We start from the raw sequence: 26623 nt of genomic DNA, 5'->3' as shown, positions 1-26623 counted from the left end.
CAACAGTCAATTCGGTGTACTGTGAAGGAGATGCTACCAATCCCATCAGGCTGTTCAGCCAAGGGAAGCAAACGGTGTGGCTAGTCAGCAGAAGACAGAAGTAAAGGGACAGCAGAGAGTGTGTGAGCTCACTGTGAATGATCCATGACAAACAGCCACGAGCCTTGTTCCGCCGTTCCACATGAGAGATTTCATTACAGCCTTCAGGAGGTACACACAGGAAAAGTGACTAAACAAACGCTTTACCAAGAAAGGAATGGCTCACATTATGCTGGAGCTGTAAACTAAAACTGTGTGAAGGCACGGGAAGAACAAACTGTACTAAATAAAAAACACATAAAAGACAGCATAAAACATTCAACATCTGTACCTTAAAATAGAGAGGTTAGAGGCCAGTGTCCGAAAAATTCAGCTTTGCCATCACTTAAATAATATTTTAAAAGATATTAACATAGAAAACAGAACATCGGCACCGAAGATGAGAGTAAATTTCACAATATTACTGTTTTAAATGTATTTTTGATCAATAAACTTGGTGAGCACTGCACATTCAAATATACAACTGCCTTTTTACTGTAGGAAGAAGGTTCCTCACAAGGCGATCGACATTAGACGACCGACATATTTTTCAAAACCCTGTTATAGAGAAAGAACAGGAAATGATGACGGAAAGGGATATTGAACTACAGCTTATTGTATTTTTAGCATGAGCTCGAACCACCAGGCCAATAACTCAGTTAAATAAATGCTTGCTAAATGTACGTCCTACATCATCTCTCAAAATATCACATCCACTTGTCCAAATACAAACATTGACATGCCACCAAAACCTTCAATGGTCTTTGCATGTGTTGTCGGCATGCGCAGCACTATGAATATGTCAAGTCAGCCTATGAAACCATTAGCCTAATGAGTCTGCATTCCTACTGGTCAATCAGTTTTCCAGCTAAGCCTCATCTATGGATTTTACAATCAACCAAGTGAGGTGATATGTTGACTGGGCAAAAACTGGACTCCAATCTGCTACTCTATACCTGCATTCCCAGAACTCCAGGTGATTCTCTGAAGCAAACACGTTCGAGACCACTTAATGCCCCCAAGGGCACTGCAGTCACATCTGTCAAGGCACACGATAAATGCCTATTAAAGAGTTCCCTAAATGAATATACACACACACAATTCAAATCACCTGGGTAGAGCTCAAATGCTTGTTAGCAGTACAGTACATCAAATATGGAGACTTTAAATGAATTGAACTTTCTTCCATCTAAACTCCAGCTCAGATAAATGACACATGAGACTCTGAGGCAGACAAGAGTTATTGATTTGTCATTTAGGAAGGTGAGCTGCAGGTTTCCCATGAGTCTTCGCCACTAAGAACGTTCTCATCTGCTACTTGCCCTCTCAATCTCTATGTAGAGGTTATTCAAGCACAAGCATGACGTGATTTAGACGAGTAGTACATGTTACTGGTTCAAAATGAACAAAAAATATGCATCGATATTAATATTCAATCCTACAATAACTAATTCATTATAAATGCTACATCTGAATTTCGGGCATCTAAACATTATAATGTAGATTAATTTTAAGATAATCTTACCAACCCCACATTTTGTAATGCTATATATACTATAACGACCGATACCGATCTATGGTACTGATATATTGTGCATCCCTACTAATGTGTTGAAAACATGAATGTCTTGAGAATATAAATTATCTGACCTTTGCATAGTTTGCTATTCTGAGAAGATACATAGAAGTAGTCAGTAAGAATCAAATGTGCTAAGAGAACAAACAGTGTGTTAAATCTTTCAGGAGTGTCTCTCTTCTGGAACACTCTCTGCAGAACATATTAATCATTGTGGCCTGTGGTGTAAGAAAATAATCACTGGGGCACACTGATACCTCGCTCAGGATTCTGTTCATGGGATTTATCACCAATGAAGGGATCTTGAGGGGGGCACAAGAGCAGTAAATTACAGCATGCTTTCCTCTTCTCGGCGACAGCCACATTTACCTCCCAGAGTCCTGAGCTTTGCATTTGCTGGTCTTTTTCACTTTTGTATGGAAAGTAACTGGTTGTATACCTGTAAGTCTGCCCGAACCAACATATGACAACACAAGGTGGATGATCTCTACAAAAAAAAACCTTAATGGCCTATAATTGGGTTTCCATTGCAAACACAGCTGTCTTTAGGGCTTATGAAAGTGTTTTCTTTCCAAAGCTATCTTTGCGGCGAGAGAATGGCTGTTTGTTTTAGAAGGAGGCTACAGTAAGAATGGATAGTTGGGTTTTTTCACTCGTTTGTTCGTCCAGGAGTGAGAGTGCTTCTAGTTCGCTCCTCCAACCCTGGTGAGAGAAGCTATGCGTGGAATGTCCAATCATAACACTCTCCCTGAGTGGCTGGACCATAACGACAGATCGCTGTGTCGGCTTTTTTTTTATATCTTCATTACAACAGGAACATACTGCACTGTTGCTTTTCAGCTGCAAAGACTAATTAGTAGTGCATTTTACTGTTGCTCACTCTAGCTTTAGCGATTTAAACAAAACTCTACATATTAAACTTTGGTGCGCAACTAGTCTCTCACCATTTGTAATCTGGACTTGAATGATTCCTCAAATAATGCATTTTAATGATAGGTGTGCTGTTACTTTTTTCTAAGAGATTTGACAGACAATTTTGTCTGGCGGATGATAAATTAGATCCCATACATGTATGGGTGGACCAAGGTCTGATTTGGGCCAATAAGCAAACTGCTAGCACCCAACCAAGAACACTCTAGCAACCTCAAAGGAATGCCTTAGCTACCACAGAGAACATGCAATGCCTGAACACCCTAGCAACTGCATAGCAATGCCTTAGGAACCACCTTGATAACCACCCATAACACCTTCATAACATAACGCCTTAGCACCCACAAGAACAGTCACAGTGGTTTTGCCAAGTAAGACATGTCCCTGGATCAACATAATTTTGTTGATCCTGGAACAACATTCCTGTCTGAAAATGTAGTCCTAATCCTATACCTATACCTACCCCTAGACCTAATCCTACCCATAAATAATCCCTAAAACCAGAGGGAAATGAATAACACTGATGTAGAAGCACCTAACCCTGGTTGTGAGCCTAATAATAAACATAACCTTGTGAGCCACCCACATAATAAACTGTAAACTTGTCCCTCAAATCTGATTGGTTGATTGAAATATTGTTCCAGGATCAACAAAGATGCTGATTCAGGAACATGTTGCACTCGGAACCCACCAAGAACACCCTAGCAATGCCTGAGCACCCACCGAGAAGACTCTATCAACTCAACTGCATAGCAATGTCATAGCACCCACCAAAACACACTAGTAAATGCATTGCAACCCCTTAGCAACCCCATAGAAACCACCTAGAAACACGTTAGAAACTTCACTGTGACTCCCTAACTAGAAAAGCAACAGCATAGCAACACCTTGGCAAAATCTAGTTAGCCCTGTTCAAGCCATTTTGTAATATGAGTACCAGTAAAGAGGATGATGCAAAATCAAACCTGCGGAGTGAATGGAACCGGATGGATGTTCCTGTCAATAACAGTAAAATTTGTAACATAGCAGCTCTAATAACTGTACAACGCATAGCTGGATTTGTGATAGTGTGCAGTATGTATCCATACAGAAGCAGCGTTGGAGGAATGAAGACACACCCTGCGCTACAACTGAGCTATATATAAACCAAAGCTTCAATACACACAAACACACTTATCGTTAGCTAGAGGTGTTTGAAAACTGAAAAATAACAATGCAGAACTATAAAAGTGCTGTAAACCCTTCTGGACCATACATGCTCTGACTGACTGGTAATACTTTATTACAAACAAACTTTTTTTTCACTGGCAAACACACACACACAATGTGTCACAGGCTTCAAACCACATCCCCACCCAGCATTCTTTTCTCTCGCACACACTCTAACCACAACAAGACAGAGCCATTACATCAAACAGAATCCTGTCACCGCACACATCTCTGTGCGTCTGGGGAGTGTGCAAACCCACTCCTGAGAAAGAATTGGATTCCACATGCGGCCTGTATCATTATGTTTCTGTTCTCAGTTTTCAGAGGCTGGGCTTTGGGCTGCACACTCTGCTCTGGGCTGTAGGGGGCAACCTGTTCCCTAGAAGATGTCAAAGAGGCAACAGAGGCAGATGGAACACAGCATGGCACAGTTTGTAAAGCATTTAGCATTCATGTGATGTGCATCTCCGTTCCTGATGTCAGAGAGGAAGAGAGATGGGGAAAATAGGGATGCACCGATATTAAAATGATGGCTGAGATCAATAAGCCGATAATTATTTTCATGTCACAGCCTGATAAAAAAAACACTAATATTCGGGCTATAAATAAATCAAATAAAACCAGTAGTGTTAAGGATCCACTACTTAATTTAGTATGGAAAAATACTGAAAATGGTTTGTTTTCTGAAATTTCTAAAATTAAAAACAAAAAAGTGGAAAGTGAAGTTATAGGCTAAAATACTTTTTTGTCAGTCAAACTTTATATTAAAATAAATACCCTCTGAGATTTTACGTTAATATTTCAATAATTTAACGGTACATTTACATGTTCATGGTTTGATGTTGGTTAATTATAATTAATTATAATTTTTAGTTTTAACTAATTTTATTGAAATATATACCTGTTGTAAATTGCAATTGCACTGTTAAATATAAAAATGTATATTTGATAATGATTTTATTTTACCCTACATTACACTAAGTTACAATACTATTTATGTCTATCTTATGTATATGTGCTCTTAAGTGGGAAGAGCTTGAAGAGTTAGGACTTCAAGACAGTAAAAGTTATCAAAAACCAAAAACGAATGATCAAGGTAAGTATATATAAGTTTATATTCAAACCTGTTTGCTGCAAGAGCGCCCTGGCTGTACTTATAGGCTACAGCCGCAAATTGCAATAATATTCACACTCCTACATCTAATTCTCCTTGCTTTCCCATTCTTTCCCTCCCACTTCCTGCCCTCTGGGAGTCAGTACACACATGTCATGGATGGCGGTGGCGCCACTTGTCCTGCTAAGAGCGTCACTTCACAAGTGCATCATTATCCAGCCAATGCTAAGAAGCTAATTAGTCGCAACAGGCTGTCTCTATCCGTTGAGGAAGAGTACATGTCAAGCACAAACACATTGCTAATGTACACTTAGCTTGACTGCAGGTTCATATGAGTGATAAAAGTGTTAACATTGATGTGCTAAGAGAAGGAATGCATAGCGAGGAATACATGTGTGTTAGTGTGTGTGTGTTTGAGCAAGGGCGACTTTGAGAATTCATGAGGTGTGTCTGGCCTTCACATGAGAGTATGTGAGTGTATTTTGAGCTAATCTTACTCAGCGCAACTGGGTTCTTCTAAATAAGGTCAGAGAGCGCGGTCATACCTGCACTATGATAACAGACCGCACAGCTTCAGTTCGTCAGCTCTTACTTTAGCATGTTTACGTTTGCGGTAAGATCGACTCCATTCACAGGCATAATGCTCTCTCATACACGTGGTGATTGGCTTGGGACTAATTTAAACTCTAAACTAAGTGTCCGAGAGAAAGTTATACCGGTAAGTGTAAGTTTCATAGCAGTGCATTACCTGTCAGTGAAAGCATGGGCGGTATGTTGTGGCACTCGTGTATTATCAGAGTCTGCTCTGTGTCTGTGCAGTGCCAGACTTTGTGTCTGTTCGTGTGTGTTTGTGCTTCACCGGTCTGTAGATATAAAGAGGAAACATCTGTCGTGCCTGCTGGGTAGTCAGTCAGTCTTGTACCTGCAGATATGGTTCACTAACCTGAACCTTCCTTCGTACAGTTTCACTACCTTCTCTCTCTCTCTCCTCCCACTCATCCCTCCATCAGATCTGCCTCCCTCTATCCTCACACTTGTCTTCATAAGCGGATCAGACAGAGGTTCAGTGCCGCCCATGGTCAGCACACTGGATTTAGACGCTAACATAACACACTTTGTTTAGGGTGGGAAAGCCCCATCGTCAAGGTAACCCTACCAAAATGAACACAAGAAAGCACCAAACTGTTGTATGAGAACATACAGACATGACCATACACCTGTGTCAACAGGAAATGGGGATTTCTCTCTCTCCCACTCAAATGCAACAGATTAAATATATACGTTAAATACATATATTTCCAGTCATCAGTCCACAGGCTTTTTCTGCATTTATTTTGGGGGGGAAAGTGTGAACAATTCTGTGAAATGGATTTAAAAGGCGCAATATGTACGATTTTTTGACTCAAATATCCAAAAACCACTAGAACAATGTTATATATTTTGTTGACTTGTGTCCTTACATTATCCCAAATGTTTCCAAGAATGTTTAAATCCAGAGAAATAAGCCATTTTAACCAGGACATGGACCGTGTCCGTGCGTCGCCTATCAATGACATCATACCTGCGTTACCCTCGGTTTCTGGTTTTAGTTTGTAGAAACCATGGAAACACCAAAGATGTGTTAATATATTATGTGTTTTATTAGAAAGGTGAGCAACTGTTTGGATACATTCATCGACAGAAAACGAATCATTGTTCTATAGCTCAACACAGTTAGTCTTATTGTTTAAATCTTGTTTTCTTGATTTACCACGAGTACCATGCCTAATATCAATCTAGCTTACTGCAGTGTGCAACAAGTGTCTCATAGCAGCTGCCAAGCGAATGCACAGAGTATAATGCATTATCTAATATTATAAAACAGTGCTGCATTACCTTACATATGCATGACCGGAAGAAGCGTAAGCGCTCGATTGCGGCATAATAAAAGCTCCACTGCTCTCGAGTCGTGTTTTTTTGCTTGTCTCTCATTAGCAATCACTTCAGCGGCCTCGTTCCGCTCCAACGGCTTTCAGCCCCACCCTGCTTCATACTACAGTAACATTAATACATCTTTAATATATTAGCTCATCCATGCCTGAGTCCCATCGGATTATTTTCCACCTGCTGTAGAGGTGAAGACAACAACTCTCATGAATCATCAAGCTATGCCTTCATTTTGAATAAGCAACCTCTAGCAGTGAAAATGATATATTGTGCCTTTAAGTGTCTTAACTGTTTCTCCTATATAGCAGTGAGATTAAATAGAGATCTAATGAAAACGTATTTATCTCCTGAGAAAAAAAGACTCCCGTCTTTCATGTCTTCCTCTAACTGTGCTTCGATTTGCCAACGTCTTCAACCAAATGTTATAGATTTCAATATAAACATTTATCATCCAATTCTTTCAAAACCAAATGATCTGAGTCGCAATTTCATATGATCATATGATATTAAAATCTTATTTATCATTTTAATTTCTCTTAAGCATTAGAATTTTAGGGGGGAAAACTCTGAAACTAAGTATATATTTCAGGGAAACATAACTGTGAACACTATCAATCCTCCTGAGTTATAAAAGAGAAACCCCTGAGCTATAAAATGTTCCTCTGTGTACAAGATTCCCTGTTTGGTGGTTTTTCCAGACATGTAATAGTGTCTGCTCACTCTCTTGGACACAAACACTGTCCAAAAGTTTTAATCTATGAAATGATCGATAAAAGAATGAGCGAATGAGCCAGTGGTGTCTAGACGAAACATTGAACAGTCTGTCTGTCTGTCTGACTGACTAACTCAACTAAACTGAACAACACACATAGATACATTTATTTATAAACAAATCCAAACCAACACACATTGTGACTCAGATACGATTAGTCATTTTAAGAGCTTCAGAGTATATTTGTCAGTGTCTGTGTCTCTGTGTGTGTATGCAGGGCATTTCCCAAACAGCACATCAGTTTAGTCAGACAAAGGCAAAGAGGACAGAATATTTTGTTATGAAGACAACATAATCATGTTAAAACAATATTATTAAAAGTGATAGTTCTGGTCCTGGATGCTCTTTACCAAGTTGATTTGTTCCAACTATGATGTGCAGTGTTATTTTATTTTTATATTTTCAGTTTTCATTTGAATTTTAGTTTATTATGTGCTTTTGCCATTTTATTATTATTTTGTGTTAAATATTTTAATTGATCTAAAAAGTTATTTCAGTTTTAAAATTTTGTCATTTTAGTACTTCAACTTATTTCAGTTAATTGCCACGTCAACATTTCTAATATTCATTTTCATTTTTTTCAGTTTAATATATAACGATAGTTTTAGTTAAAGATAACAACACTACAACACAAAATAAAATAACAGCTATGATGACATCAGTCAAATACAGCATTTTGATTGGCTGGTACTTTTCTCTCACAGTTGCTTTTTTTAATGCAGTACATCTAGGCTGAAAACACCTTAAACCGGATTAAACTGGTCTGTGGTCCAGACCGACAGGAGGCCGACTTACAGTCTCAGCTGTTGGATTGTGGGAACAGGTGAAGTGTGCAGCAAGGATGACTATTCTTGTTAACGGGGCGCTGGGGACGGGGGAGGGGGAAACAGATAAGCAGTCCTTTTTTTCCGACCTAAAATAGTCAAAATAACATAATTCAAAGGCATTTGATCTGTGAGAGTATATACACAGCGAGAAGAAAAAAAAATGTTAATGACTTGAAAAGACAACGCATCGCTGTCAAAGTCCATATTCATCTGGACGGAGAGTTTGCCCGAGGCAGATCCTGTCACACATGGTCAGAGAAAGAAGACTGAGAGAGAGGGGGCTGCTCAGACTGTTGTATTTAAAGGTCAGGTCTCATAAAGCTGATCATTCAGACAGCCTGACACTTACAGAGGTGAAGAGATGCCACAGGCGTACACACACATTCACAACACTCCCACTGGAGGCAGAGGGATGAGTCAACAAAACAACCCCAGAAACTCTCCCACGTCACACTCAGAAAAAGCACAGATCTGCACATTTCAATCTCTGTTTGCTTCACAGACACATGCAACTCGCTCTCTGGTGACTTTAAAGAAGACCCAGAAATAATTTACACTATAGCAGTCGACCGATATGGGTTTTCATATAATGAGACATAGAAAATTGATGAAGTGGAATTAGTACAATATTTATTCGAAATGACCTAAACAACTGCAAACAGAATTTCTGTTGGCAAGAAACTATTTTAAAGGGGTCATGAACTGAGAAATACATTTTTCCTTGGGCCTTAGACATATAAGAGGTCATCATATTATAAGAATATCCTATAAGTTGTTAGTCCAAAAACCGCTTTTATTGTAACCAAGCCCAGATAACGACCCATTGTGGAATGTGCCTATTTAAAGGTGAAAGACTACATCTGCAGAAGAAAATCAACGCCTGTTTCTTCATTGTAACTTTGTCCCCGCCCACTGGTGTGGTAGTGAGATGATGAGGAGAGAAGAGCGATCAGTGGATCACTGGACTAAAATTATTTTGGACTAACATAACCTTCCAAAGGATCCTAAGGCTATGAATGTGGTTATTTATTTTCAACAATATGAATGTCTCAGTTGAGCATATTTGTATTCGGTACATTTCACTGTGGGTAAATCACAATTTCGGCACAGGCTTTGCAAACAGACTTTTACAATATGGACTCAACAGTAATGCGACATGTAAGTAACCGCGTTAATTCAACCTTTCATGCCACAATCTAAATATAATGCTATCAATACTTCACGATTAGTTAACCTTAAGAGCTATAATAGTAAAAACGTGAACGTTTTCAAAAGAGTTCCACATGTAATACTTAGCTATTTCATATGCAAAGACGTTGGCCAATCACAGCAGTGTGCGCTTACATTGAAGTCTCACAGCAGACACGCCCCTTAAAACAGAGTGTTCAAATCAGACGGCTAAAATCAAGGTAGGAAAAATGCCAAAATGCTAAATTATGACAATTTCTGATGTAAAAAGCATACTACTGTAAAACATTATAAGTGCACCACAGGAAACATTATTAAAGGGTAACTAAACCCTAAACCAACTTTTTTTAGTTAATGATCTGTAATACTGGGGCTTTATTAATGCTGTTCATTGATTCGAGTAAATGTTTTAACATTTGAGTATAAAGTGTTTTAATTCTATAAAATATGGTGTAAAACCGCCAAAGTGCTGCCCTCTTAAGGTTGAACGGTGGCTACTGCAGTTGAATTTTCCTATTGGACGTTGTGGTACATTGTGACGTAGGATGACACTTCCAACGGCTCACTATCCGCGCCCCTGGCACGAGCTCACCACGCCCTCAGAAATGTTTTCCCCAATCACATGATGAGAACGGCTTCACTCCAGTATGAACTGTCATGTTACATGAAGTAGAAAAATTATGAATGAATGCTTTTCAAACCCTGACACGCAAGTGGTTGATGCGGTAACGAACAACAATACCGTAACGTGCTGGCGAATAAAAGGCGTTTCTCAATGTCAAGGAAGGATCCTCGGAAGCCAGAATTCAGAGGATGCTTCGTCATCGACGTCCGTCGAAGGGCTGTTCCAATGTCGAGGATCCTCGGAATTTCAACCAAGGTCTGAGTCCTTCGTTCGAAAAATATGCCATATACAGGAAAGGATGCATACGAGTAGCCTTTGCACTCTTAGCGTTCTCAAATCACCCACAATCCTATGCGCGCAGCTTTGCTATCTTGTTCAAAAAATACAAAATATCGGACGTTGGCGGAGTCGGATCGTTAACGGGGCAATATGCTTTCAAGTGTAAGTATTTACGTTACCAAACATTTGTTATAACCTTGGTAAATATAAGTAAAGTTTAACTTTTAAATGCCAGTACAAATTACAACCGTTATACAAATTACGTTATTGATGGCTAACGGACCTTTTCACTGACGTAATGAGGCTGACGCGCACTTGCTAGCCTGTTCCATTTACGTGTTCTCCGAATGCTAAAGAGGAGGCTCGCCTAGCCTCTGAAGGAAGTGACTTCACTAGCATCGTCGGCATCGGGAGTTAACGCAGTTTGAGCCAGCGGCTCGCATTGATAAGGCTCTGGGTCTGTGTCTATAGACAATTCACCCTCCTCCACTTCAGATGAAGTAGGAGAATGGCCGCTCAGTTGCAAAGCTGGCGTCACTCCAGTCATTCTCCATCTTTGCGACTCGCGAGTCAGACAGCTGTCAATCAATCCGCCACTGCGGGTCTCAGGTGCACGCCCTCCGCTCAGCCCCGCCCTGGGTTCATCCCCTCTGTCTCCGCTGGGCTCTGCCCACTTTTCCAGCATTTTTCAAAAATTGCCAGTGGGTGGAGTTAAGCTCTGAGCTGGGGTTTAGTTACCCTTTAACAATAAAACAATACAGTTCATGACCACTTTAATAGATTAATCTTAATTTGCTTTCTTCCAAAGCACAAAACAAAATGCACTTCACTATATTTACACTACTGAGAAGACTAAGAAATGAATACTTTTATTCAGCAAGGTAGCATTAAATTGATCAAAAACGAGAAACAAAATACCTTCATTCCAAATGTAATCTCAAAGATTCTTTGAGCTCTGCTATTGTCTGACCGAGCCCCAGAAGGGTGTCTTGTTCCCGGGCAGTGAGGTGGGGTTGAGCCCCCCGTCTCCTGGAGCTCACTGATCCATCCAGTGCTGCTCCATTACACACTACTAAACAGGCAGGACAGCAATCACTTACACAATCACGGGCAGCCGAGATATATCTAACCTAACCAGCCATGAGAGAGTGTAAGTGTGTGTGCTGAGACTCACAGGGAGAAGAGGAAAAAAGTGACTGGATGTCGGTGTAGTCACTAATTACAAGAAGTGACAAGGATCAGTTGTCCTGTTTTTACTTTGATCACTGATCACAAGATGTTAACGGCCTCCCTACAGATACACACACAGATCACTATTTACAGTCAACATGAAACAACATCCTCAACCCATTTTATTTCACTAATGCGACATACTGTACTGTATTTCGAAGTGAAACATGATATTGAACAAGAAAAAAATGTGGTGCGGGTCTGGCTTGTATCCATCAGCTATAGACTGCGAAAAGTGGGCGTTATAAACTAGAATGAAGCCAGGTGGTTGGGGGCGGAGCAATATGCCTGAAAGATTACAAACATTTGTCTCTTTGGAATAGCTTTGACAGATGAATAATGAATAATAAGATCAGGAATGTGTACAAAGATAGTAAATAGGGTCTTTTACGGTAAAACAGATAAAATGGCCGACCGCTGGACAGATAGATGATGTCACCTGGGACAGATATATTGACATATTGAAGCTTCTCTTTGTCTGTGACTCTCTGCGTATGTGTGTCAGAGAGAAAGAGAAAGATGTACACTGACAGAAATCAATGTGCACACTGACAAATCGCTCAATGTAAAACAACACAGATCTCTAATTTCCTCTCACCTTTACTAATGGGATCTCTGACCTAGACAAGAGCACACACACAACACATTCATTATTTGCTTTAATACGACACAGAGCTTAAACGTTGTTCTATAGAATAATAAAAGCATTTGAGAGAAGCATTTGTATTGAACTATCAACACTGACCTAATTCTATTAGTCAATGTGACCCCGAACACAACCTTTCCTGTGATAGTTCCCAACACACACAAACACATGCACACAAGACACTTTTAAAAGATAGTGTGGCACATTTCTAAGACAAGTTGAACATTTGTGTGCGCGTTTGTCCTTTAAAATTTGCGGATCCTTTGACACTTCAGGAAACTCACTGATGCAGCTTTTAATAAACACAATGGGAGGGTGTGACGCAATGCTTTGCAGAGAAGTGTGTGTGTGTGTGTGTGTGTGTGTGTGTGTGTTCAGTGACTGATAGATGGTTCGTCCCTGATTCCCTCTTAAGTGCAAAGGGGGAAAAGCAAAAGAAAAGAGAGGAAAGGACAGGAGAGGACTGAAAGCTTTGAAGCAGACCCAAAGGCAGTTTTGGTTTTGTTGGCACACTTTAGAGATAAAACAAACAGAAACATCTGTAAACCCTTTTTTGTCTTGTTTTCTATTATACAACAGTTAGTTTCGGTCCTCTAATCTGATTGGCTGAGCGGTGTTCCAAAAGTGCTGATATGTAGAATAACAGCACGTTTCCCTGTTTGCAGGATTTGTGAGCAATACAAAACTGTTAATTTTGTTTCGACTTCTGAACTATTTTCTTTGGTGGAGCGAAAATGCTCACAATAACTCTACATATTGGGTCTTCTTTGTTCTAGGTAAATATCTAAACTAAATTAGATAATCAATGCCTTTATATGCAGAAAACTCAAGGCACTACGTAATAATGGCGATACATTTTAATGGAATTTCCAAGTTGTAAAACTAATTAAAAATGTGGAAATTTACATGAACTTACTTGACCATTGTGACTGTCATCAGAAACTGCTATAAATCCTAGATATCATATATCATGTATAAAAAAAAACTAGAGACATGAAAAAAGAGTCTAGAAAAAAGTTTAGAGACATGTTTTTTTCTTCTTTTAAAGGGATAGTTCCCCCAAAAATGAAAATTAATAATAATTAGTCCATAAAAGTGCATCTATCCATCATAAAAGTAATCCATACAGCTCCGGGGGGTTAATAAAGTCCTTAATAAAGCAAAGCAATGCATTTGTGTAAGAAAAATATCCATATTTAAAACTTTACAAACTGTAATCTCTAACTTCCGCTAACTGTCATACACGCATGTTCCGGCGTATGACGTAGGACACAGGCGTAGCGTAAATTCCAGGGGCAAACACGGAAGTTCAGAGGATAGAGCAAAATAAAACTTTGTTCGCGAGAACTAGCATACTCTCACCGGAGCGGTGAGACAGAAACACCCATTCACTGCCATTATAAACCTTGGAAGAGCCAGGACATTTTTTAATATAACTCTGATTGTATTCGTCTGAAAGAAGAATGTCATATAAATCCATGATGACTTGAGGGTGTGTAAATCATGGGCTAATTTTCATTTTTGGGTGAACTAGCTATACCTTTAACTTCAGCGGTGCGTTGTGTGTGAGACGCTGCAAAGGCACATGCTTACGTAGAAATCAATAGAAAAGCAGAGCAACTGAATGCAAAAATGAAATGTGTGATGTTAATAAACACTTAGTTCCTCAATATTTTAATAGAGGCGCATTAATAGATACCAACAACAATTCATTTGAGTGTTGTGAAAACTGCCACCAAATATAAAGAAATAACTTTAAAGATGTGAACCGCTATGTTGCCATCTCCTAATAACAGTAATTTCAACGAGACGTGAATGTAGCACAAATCTATAAACATTGTCTAAAACCAGAGTAACAAAGCATGACTTTCTCTGTAAGCACTCGGAACATCATCAATAAAGAGTTCAAAGAGACGCATCGTTTGCTTGAAATAAAGAGAAAGCAGGAAGTGTGCGTATATGCAGATGAGTGGACATGTTATTTGTCAGGAATGTGAAGCACGCTCTCACTCTCATTGGGCTAATGGCATTTGATTTTTGTAGCTAGGCAACACTCCCATGCGTGACATTTACCTGCCAGACCAAATAACCAAATACAAAACATTCACATACACACACATTAACACATGCAGATGTGCACAAAAGCGAGATGAAAATATGCAGAATGGTCTTTGTTCATTCAGACATTGTTGATCTACATGAGGGTCTTCGGCATCATTGGTGTAGCAGAGAGATCACAGTTTACGAAAACACACTGATCTTCATCGCACGCCTCCACACACACACCCACACACTAATGACACCGCATACACAACAGCCAGTGGTCAAATAGGCTAATCGCACTCTCGAACGATCACATTCATTAATGCTTTCACTCTCTCACACAATTAGAGTGGAATAATAATACCAAAAACACCAGAGCTCTAAACATCCTCTTAATCTGAGACAAACAAACAGCATGTCAGATAAACAACAGAGATTAGAGATTACAATCATTTGATTGCCGTCTCCAGACACGCACACACACACACACACACACACACACACACACACACACACACTCACCTGTGGGTTTGCAGCAACAATCAGGCACAGTCTGTGAGTCTAATGATTATTACTCTAAGACATGATCTCTGGACTATAGGCCGGTATTATAAGCATGTGGTCTAAGCCATAATGTGTGTGTGTGTGTGTGTGTATGTGTGTGAGAGAGAGAGAGAGAGAGAGAGAGAGAGAGAGAGAGAGAGAGAGAGAGCTTTACAACAAGGCTTAAATGCTCTGCTGCACAAGGCTTGGGGAAAATGTTGTCCCTCCTGGCACCCTCTTTTAACCCCTAATTCTCTTTTTAGACACAAAGTGATTCAGGCATTCAGTTAACACAGTGTTTCCCTCTGATTTTCCCATAAACATATCTATACAGGAGAGATGCAACACATTTCTCTGTCCACTCTTAATGTGAAACTGCTACTCGATGTGACAATAACAGCCAATTAGAAAATATTTGATGTTTAATGGACAGTTGGAGTCGACATGTCGAGTGGGCGGGGCTACTGACAAATTGTTCTGTTGCTTGTCGCTTATTATGGCTAGGTAAGACAAAAAAACTCAAAACATGGTGTAATGCCACACGTTCAAATGTATGAATGTCATTGAATTACAAACGAAATATCAAAATAGCATGTATTTTAATAAAAACAACACCACAAGTACACTTTTGTGGAACATAGTGAATCATAACGACATGTTTATTCCGTTAAGACCGTTGAGAGGCGAACTCAAAATCACTAAAAAACACCAGCTGGTTAAAAACCAATGCAAAATTGTTTTAGAAAAGTTAAATTCTGTGAAAAGTTCAAGCATAATTTAGTACAGACTCAAACGTGTACCCAAACACGAAAACAGAAGTTTAGACATACTGAAAAACGCTCTGGACAGCATTAACTCGACAGGTGTGTGTTCTTGTATGTGTGTGATTTGTTCAGTCAGCCGAATCCATTCCCCAATGAGCCTCCACTGCCAGGGCCACGTCACACTAGAACTGTTGCTTTGACGTCTTTTCCTGTGCCGTTTTACAGGTCCTTCCCCCTTCCTTTTTCTATCTTTAACAACGTCTTCTCCTTATTGAAAAAGAAATCAAACGGAAACTGAACGAATGGAAGTTATCAGAACACACACTAGAACGCTATGTGTGTAAACCAGGTGTGCTCCAGACCTCTCCTCAATCCTCCCTGCGTCTGGATCTCATCCTCCTCTTATATCTCCAGACAGCTTTATTAAGTCAGCACAGAATCCACGATAAAGAAAAACTGTGACGTCTCTGAGCCTGCAGGAATATCTGGTGCTACTAGATGATTTATAATGAGTTAGTACCGTAAATTCCCCCGACTTCTAATTATGGCTTTGTCTCAAAACCCGCTGCGCTGCCTATCTAGGCAGAATGGGTATGTTTTTACAGACAGCCTGTACATCATCTTAAGCTGTTGGTATCATAAGACGTTTCGGTGATTTGTCTCCGTAACTGCGAGTCTGAATGCGAGTTCAACCGGTGCTAATGAACCCGGCTCAGTCCTTCTGCCACAATGACATGTTGTCAAGAAAGTGGCGTGTTTCCCCTAAGTGAAAAGACTGAAAGGGATGTTTTACTGGGGAAAAAAGAAGAGTACATAGTGTTTGTGCTGGAGGGCATATCCTCCAGGTCTCGGAAGAGGAAGAAAAAGAAAAGGAGAAGTGAAAAAAGTAGAGAGCTTGTTGACATTGGGCCCATATTTAACCGCCTACACACCAGCCTGTGCTTTGATGTAGCAGGAGAAATTAAAAAAGGGTGGAACAGAGAGCTGAAAGAGAGAGAAAGAAAGGAGTAAGAAAAAGAACAGAGAGACAAGGAAAGAAAAACACACCAAAGTCATCAACGTCTCAGTTTCAAAGAGAGAGGAGAGAGAGCGAGGTCAGGCTACCATATTAGCGGCTGAGCATCTCGTGCAAGAAGATACAGTATCTTAGGCTTTCAGCAATGTGAGCATTCTAAGCATCACTATTATTATTACTCATATTTGTTCGTTCAAATCATGTAAGATTATGTAAATGCCTTAAACTGTGGTCTTTTTACAGGTAAACAAACCAGAACAAAAATCTTATGTGCATGTCTGTTTGGACTGGAGAGGGGGACATTTTTTATTTTTTTTTATAAGCTATTTTTGATCATTGTCTTTTTTTTGTAGATGTAAACACTTTATTCGTGTAACATAATAAAAATCTTCTCATTAATACCTCAAAAATCATGCAGCTTGATGAAAATTGTTCTATTACCTTTTTAAAGCGATCAGAATTACGTAGTGGATGATAAAATAGGTTTAAAATGACATATAATACTAAAACAATAGAGACATAGTGGCAGCCTACCAACTATCCATATTTCCTAGAAATGTCCTAGCCATTTTTCATTATACAATAATTGATATGCCTCTTTCACAGGGTGCCTGTGGTTTTATGTTTGCACACAACAAATTCAACTAAGCCAATGCAAAAACAGTTGACGTTGTCCAAACAACTGCATTATACTACATTATACATATACACTTCAAAAGTTTGGGGTCAGTACATTTAAAAAAAAAATAATAATAATACTTTTATTCAGCAAGGGCGCATTAAATTGCTCAAAAGTGAGATTTCAGCATCTATAGTAACACGTAATTTTCTTCAGCATATTAGAATGACTTCTGAAGGATCATGTGACACTAAAGACTAGAGTAATGATGCTGAAAATTCAGCTTTGCTATCACAGGAATAAATCACATTTTAAAATATATTAAAATAGAAAGTATTTCACAACATTACCGGTTTACTATATTTTTGTTCAATATATGCAGTCATGTAAGCATAACTTTTGGCCAATACTGTTAAGTGTCACACATTTATTAGAGAAGGATGCTATGCTAACTTGTAAAATCACATTATCTGTTTTCTAAGCAAAGAATTTGCCTCAGGTTAAGACTAGCATGAAATGTTGTTTCAAGCAGTGAGCACATGTTATTATTCTGAGCTCCAGATATGGAGGAAGAGAACAGAGAATCCAATGTCTGACTTTATTTAGCTTAACTTTCCTTCACACCGTCCTTCTCACACACAGAGTTCATACTATCCACATCCTCTCTTCTCGTGACACTGCCACAATGACTGAATTCCCACCAGCCCTTATCAGAGGTAATGTACTTCCTGGGTCTTGACCTTGGCAGGAAAAACCTCAACTTCCTGTTGAACTCGCCACGACCCGATACGCTTTTTCTTTTGAGATTTCCATGACGTGATGTTCCCCAGCCATTCAAAAGAGTGGCGCACTTTCACTCCCCAAAAGATCTCACTTAACTACTAAATGGCAGCTTAAAATTTAAGCAAGATTACTCTGGAAGAGGTCCACACTCTCAATCTAAATCTGATAACTAAGCATTTTAAGAAAAAATTTGAGCTAATTCGAGTATTTCAAAAAGTTCCATCAGATTATTTTGCAATAATTGAGTTGTTCAGGATTGAGATTTTCCATGTTGATCTGTGCAAGTCCTGCAAAAATGTGACCCTCTACATGGCACATACTCTCTTGAGAGCAACTCACACGGTTATTCATTTTTAATGGGAGTTTGCGATTTGAGGTGACATGAGTGACAGGAAGGATGAGACAAAGTTGAGCTTAAGTAGGAGACAACCAATGGGAGACTTGTTATTTCCCAGCTGATAGTTAGATACAGACTAACGGCGACTTGGCAACGTCCAACATCACTTTACTCACTAGCACACCGGCTACTTTCGATAATACCAGTTTATTTTGCTTGAGTGTTTACATTCCACAGTGTCTCAGTCCTTCGAAACATTAGAAGAGGAGATAGATGATGCACTATTACAACCAGACACACACACACACACACACACACACACACACACACACACACACACACACACACACACACACACACACTGTCTGTTCAGTGAGGTTACATCAGTGCAACTGTCAAAGCTACACATGACATTCAGACTTCAAGGATGATACACACCTGAATGGATAACAGAATTATGATTGTTGGGTGAACTATCCCTTTAAGTCACTATAAAGGGATAGTTAAGTATTGTTTTAGACTTTTAGAATTGTTTAACTGAGCTTGATATTTTCTATCCCCTAACCTTTACATAAACCTCAGATTTTCATTAATAGGCGACATGTTTGTTTGATTATTAAGCTTGATTGGTTTTCACAATATAGGCAAAACCTGAGCCACACACACACACACACACATAAACACCGGTGGCCTGAAGCTAGATTAATTTAAACCATAAAAGTTCTTTCGGGATATATATGACATCAGGACCCTGACTTAATCTGTCTAAACTCAAAATATCACACTGCCAGCCAACGGCAAAAAAACAGCCATGGTTCTGTCCTCATTTCCTACTGTAAATCCCAATGCTAGCATGCCAAAATCCTTTCGCTGCTCCATCAGAGATCAAAACATCTGACATATGACAGTCAAACTCTAGATCAGTACGAACCAGAGGGAATGAACACAAGCACATGACAAATGCAAAAAGAGAGATAAATGTCAAAAGAAACTGTAGAATCATATCATCAGAGAGAGAGAGAGAGAGAGAGAGAGAGAGAGAGAGAGAGAGAGAGAGAGAGAGAGAGAGAGAGAGAGAGAGAGAGAGAGAGAGAGAGAGAGAGAGAGAGAGAGAGACAGAGAGAGAGAGATGCTATACTCTAGTTTTGCAACAATAAACAAACAGAAACCACTGTTTGTCATATTATATTCATATGGGTTACAATTTAGATCAGGGTCCAATTCTCACTTTTAACTAGTTGCTTATTAGCATGCATATTACTAGGATAATGGCTGTTTATTAGTACTTATAAAGCACATATTAATGCCTTATTCTGCATGACCATATAACACATCCCTTAATCCTACCCAATACCTAAACTTAACAACTACCTTACTAACTAATGATAAACAGTAGGCTAATTAGGAGTTTATTGAGGCAAAAGTAGTTAATAGTTAGTTAATAGTGAGAATTGGACCCTCATATACAGTGTGACTTTTATATGGGTCATTATGACTCGCATTATCAAGGTTTGAATTCTTAGTTTTTGCCCAATTTAGTTAAATTTTTAAGTTTAATTTATCTATGATTATGTTTGTAATCATAAAGTGAAAGCTATGCAGTATGAAAAACTAAACTAAATTGGAAATTGAGTTAAAATAGAAACTGTAGAAAAAAATTCAAATGTTTTTATTTTAGTTTTTAATCTATATATTTCATATATATATATATATATATATATATATATTTATTTATTTATTTATTTATTTATTTATTTATTTATTTATTTATTTATTTATTTTTATTTATTTTTTTACATACTTTTATAAACTATTTAAATGTAATGGTGATTCTATTTTAGTTTTTGAGGCATGAACATGTTTTTAAGCTTAAGCATGTTTTCAAGATTAATTTCAGTTCCCAATAATATCGCATCCAATAAATACTTTGGCTAAACACAAGATCATATAAACACAAAAACATAAAAAACAAAACCAATTAAATATCAAAATTACCCATATGGGTGTGACAAACACCTGGTGGGGATTTGGATGAGGACGAGAATGGAAAAGAAACATGAACGCAGAACAAAAGAGGAGAGAGAGTTGGAAAGCCCTGTCCACCTCTGAGCCACATGTGCTGAGCGATGATGACCACTTAATCAATAAGGCCCCGTTTCCAAGACAACCCTGATTTCCTGTGCCATGTCCTCAGACACGATGATTGTCTATGATGCCGCCCTGAGTGTGTGGGAGTGTGAGTGAGAGTGTGAATGAAAAAAAAAAGAGGAGATGAGTACATTTTGAGTAGATGGAAACACACACACAGTTTGAAAAGCTTTTGTTTAATTGGCGCAGCATCTCTCTCATTTCCTGTGTCCTCTCCCAGGATGACACACCCTGTGATGATAGGGTGGATGAATGTGTTAGGAGTTAGTCTGCGTTATTTCGTACCACGACCTCATTAATCGTGCATGATAACAAACCGGAGATGGCGACAGAAAGGCGATAAAACCGCACTCAGGTACACAAATGCAGCTACGCACATCTATGAAGGTGCTCTTGTGAGTGAGGGAACAGTGAGAGGAAGCACAGAGAGGAAGGAAAGACACAGGAGAGAGAGATTAGGAAAGATAGACGCTAAAGGAAGAGGGATTTATAAATAGGGTTTATCGCTACACTTTTACCTGTTCTTCTCCTTTCTTACAAATCTCTCCCACACACACACACACACATTAAGGCTTAACCTTTGAAACATGCGCTCTCTTTCTCCTGGGCGAACACACACACACACACACACACACACACACACACAGCTGGTCTCTTAAGCCCCTCATTTTTGGGTCAGGAGGTTGTGCTTACTACTTTATGCGGAGCTATTTCAGCCATAACGTAGATGGATTGAGCTGCACTAATCGCAAGACCGACCCACGGCAGCAGAGCCACGGCAGGGTTACGCAAGGACCTTGTGAGTCTGTTACCATGAAAAGAGACTGAAATGTGCTCCACACCGAGCATTCGCTAGTTGACAATTGAGCACGCTGTTTTGTTCATTACTACACGGCTCTCTGGAATACTTGAATTTGATTGGTCAATTGCAGTCAAATGTTTTTGTATAATGGCTGCTAAACTGAATAATTGACCATTGTCCCAGGGCACCGATTTCCTATAGCTGTTCTAGCTTTATGTCTCTATTAATCCGTGATCTCTTTCTTTTTACATAATGGAATCATTTCAGCTTATATTAACGAATCTGCTTTGCATCAGGGTTCTGAATACACTATTGGGTATTTTGATAATGACCAACTCTACATTATCCCTTAACTCACTCTACAAGAATACCCATCGGCATTCACAGCGCTCTTAACATACATTATGTCCCGTTACCAAGTAATAATGCAGTATAGGTGGAATAAATGGATTTTATGAATAGTGATTTGACTGGGTCATTTGGTCAGATGGATTAATAATATAGAAAAAATGCATATTAGCCTTTCTTTTTCTTTTCCTTTTTTAAACATTTTAAACAAATGTTGAAGCCGAAACGCCAAAGCCGAGTTTGCTATGTTACCAAAAAAGTATATTTAAAAAAAATTAAAAATCTAAAAGTCCTGAAAAAAGTGTATCAGTTTCCACAAAAATATGACGAAGCACAATTGGTTTCAACATTGATATTAAGAAATGTTTTTGGAGTATTACACTGGTTTCAGAAGGATCATCTGACACTGACAATGCTGAAAATTCATCTTTGCCATCACAGGAAAAAAAATACATTTTAAAATACAATAAAATAGAAAACTGAAGTTTATGAATATACTGTAAATTCCATAATATTACAGATTTTATTGAAGAACATGCACACTGATGAACCGTGCGCAATCAGACGACGGTTAGCGTCGCCCTTTATTTGACAACGTAAACAATATTGATTTCATGTTGTTTTTAAAAAGAACACCTGAGAAAATAACAAGCGATTTTACTGAATCCCATTGCTTTTCCCTAATGTTTCATGTACATTAGCCCAGAGCTTCAGATTCTAGTTTTCTGTGGTTTTTGCAGAGTTGTGAGTGTATGTAGTCAACAAGGAACTATTTAGCTCCAGAATGCTCGAGGAGAAGCCCTGATTGAATCAGCATGATTGGAGCTATTATCATGTTTCCTGTGCAGACCATGTGACGGTAGAGACGTGGCTTTTGATGTGAGCCAGTTTGGAAGCCTATGGCTGATGCGAACAAGCATACCGTTATCAAAGCAGGACAAAATGATGCAGATTCCCTCCAGTGTCCTCCGTTCCATCTGGTGTTTAAATGTTCAGTGTATACGAATCTATTGTGTAATGCAGGGCCTAAAAAAGTCCAGCGGGCAACGTTTGATGTAAAGGCTTAGCGTAAAAGCGCGTTTATGGATGTGAGCGTCTGACCTGGACGTTATCTGGCGAGCCGTACTTGAGTGTAATTGGGGGAGGGGTGGCGTCAGACATACAGAGATCAACCTCAATAGAAAAGATTAACCATGAACTAATCATCCTCTCTCTGTGTGCTTCAGGTGGTCTGTGTATTTGCGTGTACATGTGCGCGTGTATGAGACAAGCGGCATGTAGCAAAACTCCTGCACTTTTTGGTAATCCTTGTCTTCAAGCGTGAGCCTGCGAGCAGACTAATCCGCTGTATTTACGTATTAATAACCAGCCAGGCCACAAGATCATCATTACACATGGTGTTGTTGTAAGTTAATCTCTCTAAATGGGATGCTTCAGTGCTACATGACTCCATGGGACAACCTGGTGCATGATTGAAATGCGGAGAGAAGGCCATTAAAAAACACATTAGTTAACTCATCAGCAAGTCAATAATTGTCAAATGTATACATATATTATTAATAAAAACATGATCATTTCATTAAAAAAAAAATATGCAGTACTGGTCAAAACTTTGAAAACATTACTATTTTTTTATGTTTTTTAAAGAAGCTGCATTTATTTGATCAAATATACAGAATAAAACCAGTAATATTGTGAAATATTATTAGTATTACAATTTAAAATATGGTGTTTTAATATATTTTAAAATATAATGATGCAAAAGCTGAATTTTCAGCATCATTACTCCAGCGTTCAGTGTCACATGATCCTTCGGAAATCATTCTAATATGCTGATTTATTATCAATGTTGGAAATGATTGTGCTGCTTGATATTTTTTCATAACCTGATACTTTATTCAGGATTCTTTTATGACTAAAATGTCAAATTAATTTAAAAATAGAAATCTTTTGTATCAAAAGTTTGGGTTCAGTAATTTTTTTTTTCCTGTTTTTTTTAAATAATATTTTTTTTCAGCAAGAATGCGTTAAATGGAATAAAAAAAGGTGACTTATATAATTAAAAAACATTTCTATTTAGAATAAATGCTGTTCTTTTTAACTTTAATATATATATATATAAATATACACACACTATACATATATGAAGGATATATGTAGCCTATGAATTTATATAAACACTAACTGCCATATAAATAAATACATTAATAGATAATGTGAAAAAAGAATGACCTGGTAATCAGTCATCGGCCAATGCCATTTCTAAGTATAATTATTTTAAAAAATATTATCATATTTAATTATATATAACATGTATAGATTTCAATTCAAATTAACACAAATTTGCATTCAAATAAATACATTATGAGAAAATAAAGATAATGTGATACTAAACAATGGCCACTTCTGTTAATCAGCAATCAAGCCAAGTTATCGGCCAATGCCATCTCACAAAACGACCCCATATTGGCACACATCTTCATATCCAGTCGGAGACGAGAATGAATGGCTGTGAATTCCAAAGGTCCAGCATGGCACACTAGCCATAAACGTCTAGACATCCCCAGCGTCTGTAGGGCTAAAGAGATTCTCCTTGATTTAATAGATTTATTAAGCTTTGATTCGATTAGGACAGAGAGAGGGCTCAGCTCTAAATGACAGCTCAGGCAGAGGGCACATTGGCTGCACAGAGGCTAAATTAAAGGGTAAGTACAGTCAGCCTCGGCTGCTTACCACAAGCCAGACCCCTCTACCACTCTTCAGAGATTTCACTTCAGCTAACGGCATCCCTAATCGCTCTCATTATCCGAGAAGTATCAGGTTTTAAGGTGAAACTTAATTGTCAACAGTTCAATTTTCTGCCTGTGCTTTCTGATAGTGCTCTTTGGTGGTAAACGGTGTCATGACTACCCCAAAAATGTGAGTGGAAAAAGGGCGGAAAATGGAACCATGCTACAAAAATGACAAGTGGAGGTAAAGAGGCAACAGCAATTCTCTACAGCGTCCGGTCTCAAACAAGCCTGCCCTTCATCGTGCACTTTTCCTGTTTCTTGCTGTCATTGCAGAGCCAGATTTTTTTTATCTTATCACCCTTTCCGAGTGCATCTAAGCCAGAAATGTGGAGAAATGTTCATAGCGATGAAGAAATGTGCTTAGTGGGTTGGGAGTGTATGGTAAACAGGGCTTTCGATGAGAAAAAAAGAAGATGCACGTCCAGTTCAGAGTAAGGTCAGCATTCAGGTGGAGGTTAGGAATGCATGCACAAACCAAATCATCCACCCACACACACACACACACACACAGGCCAACCATGTGAGTCTCACACGCTTATCTCATGGGTGCATTCCCATTCTTCCCCATTTCTGTTGCCCTCTTCATTTCATTCCTCTTCTTCTTCTGGTCTCTTTCTTACTGTCCTCTGCCCTTCAAACGATTGCTTAATACTCTTTCCCTTTTTTCACATAACACACACATTAAACTCTGGAACCTAAAGTCATTCAATTTCAGAGAATTCAGCAACATGAGCAACTACTAGTTGAGACAAAGCTGAGCAGAACTCAACCGAATGCAAATACGCAGTGACACAACTACCAATGAGAGTGCAGACAGTGATTCTGTCATCATTTACTAAACATCAAACCTTTGCATGTCTTATATTTCACACTTTTGGGTTTTAGGCTTCTGGATTGGCCCATGCTAGGTAAAATGATGTGCGGTAACAACTATAACGATAAGGCACGGAGAAATTACATTGTTGGAAACACTCTCAGAATTATTTTTTTTTTTCTGCTGATGAACGATAAAAACATTGTCAGCCAATCAAAATCCTGGTTTAAAGAGCTTGCGCATTTAAAGTGGCAGACGACAAAACTGCAGCATGCTTAAAATGAACAGAACAATATCGTCCGCATGGTGTGGACGCTTATATAGGTCTAGTTATCGTTATAGTTACCGTTATTGGTGTGAACAGGCGTTAATGCAAAGACTGTGATTAATGTAGGTTGTATACAATGTGGCCTTGGAAATAAATTATAGGAAACACTTTAGGTCAGGGTCCAATTCTCCCTATTAACTAGTTGCTTATTAGCATGCATATTACTAGGATAATGGCTGTTTATTAGTACTTATAAAGCACATATTAATGCCTTATTCTGCATGACCATATAACACATCCCTTAAAGGGTTAGTTCACCCAAAAATGAAAATTCTGTCATTAATTACTAACCCTCATGTCGTTCGACACCCGTTGACCTCCGTTCATATTCGGAACACAAATGAAGATATTTTAGTTGAAAGCTGATGGCTGAGAAAGGCTTCAGACAGGCCTCCATTGGCATTCAGTACATTTACACTCCCAAGACCCATAAAAGGCACTTAAAACGTCGTTACAAAGTCCATCTCACCACAGTGGCTCTACAATAATTTTACGATGCGACGACAATAGTTTTTGTGCGCAAAAAAAAATCTAAATAACACCTTTATCCAACTTGTTCTTGTCTTCTGTGTGTGCCTCCACGACGCATGCGCGAGAATATGACGTAGCGCCGGGGTTCGGGAATCCATTAAATGCACACTTAAGCCCGATTTTGAGAACTACGCCGAGACCTAAATGCACGATCAATGTAGAATTCAACAGCTTAGACACGCGCGTCTTCCTCTGCTTGTAAACAAATCGCTTCTGGGTCATGTGTCCGAACGCCGGATCTGCGTCATATTCTTGCGCATGCGTCGTGGAGGCACACACGGAAGACAAGAACAAGTTGGATAAAGGTGTTATTTTGATTTTTTTTTGCGCACAAAAACTATTGTCGTCGCATCGTA

General features: G+C 38.8%; 1 protein-coding gene across 3 annotated transcripts in view; it reads right to left on the bottom strand.

The window, feature by feature from the left end:
- The window catches only part of zeb1b (zinc finger E-box binding homeobox 1b), a 66627-nt gene that overhangs the window by 19013 nt on the left and 20991 nt on the right, over positions 1–26623 (bottom strand). Inside the window, exon 1 of one of the 3 annotated variants that reach the window (XM_079800981.1) lies at positions 14966–15187. The exons of the other annotated variants lie outside the window; for them this stretch is intronic. The gene's annotated coding sequence lies outside the window, so the exon portion shown is untranslated. Of the gene's footprint in view, positions 1–14965; positions 15188–26623 lie in introns of those variants that run through there. 3 annotated transcript variants of the gene reach the window in all.

Source organism: Gobio gobio, assembly GCF_949357685.1.
Source record: "Gobio gobio genome assembly, chromosome: 20".
Taxonomy (NCBI): domain Eukaryota; kingdom Metazoa; phylum Chordata; class Actinopteri; order Cypriniformes; family Gobionidae; genus Gobio; species Gobio gobio.
The sequence above is the reverse complement of the archived record's forward strand: the minus strand, read 5'-3'. Positions and strand labels throughout refer to the sequence as shown.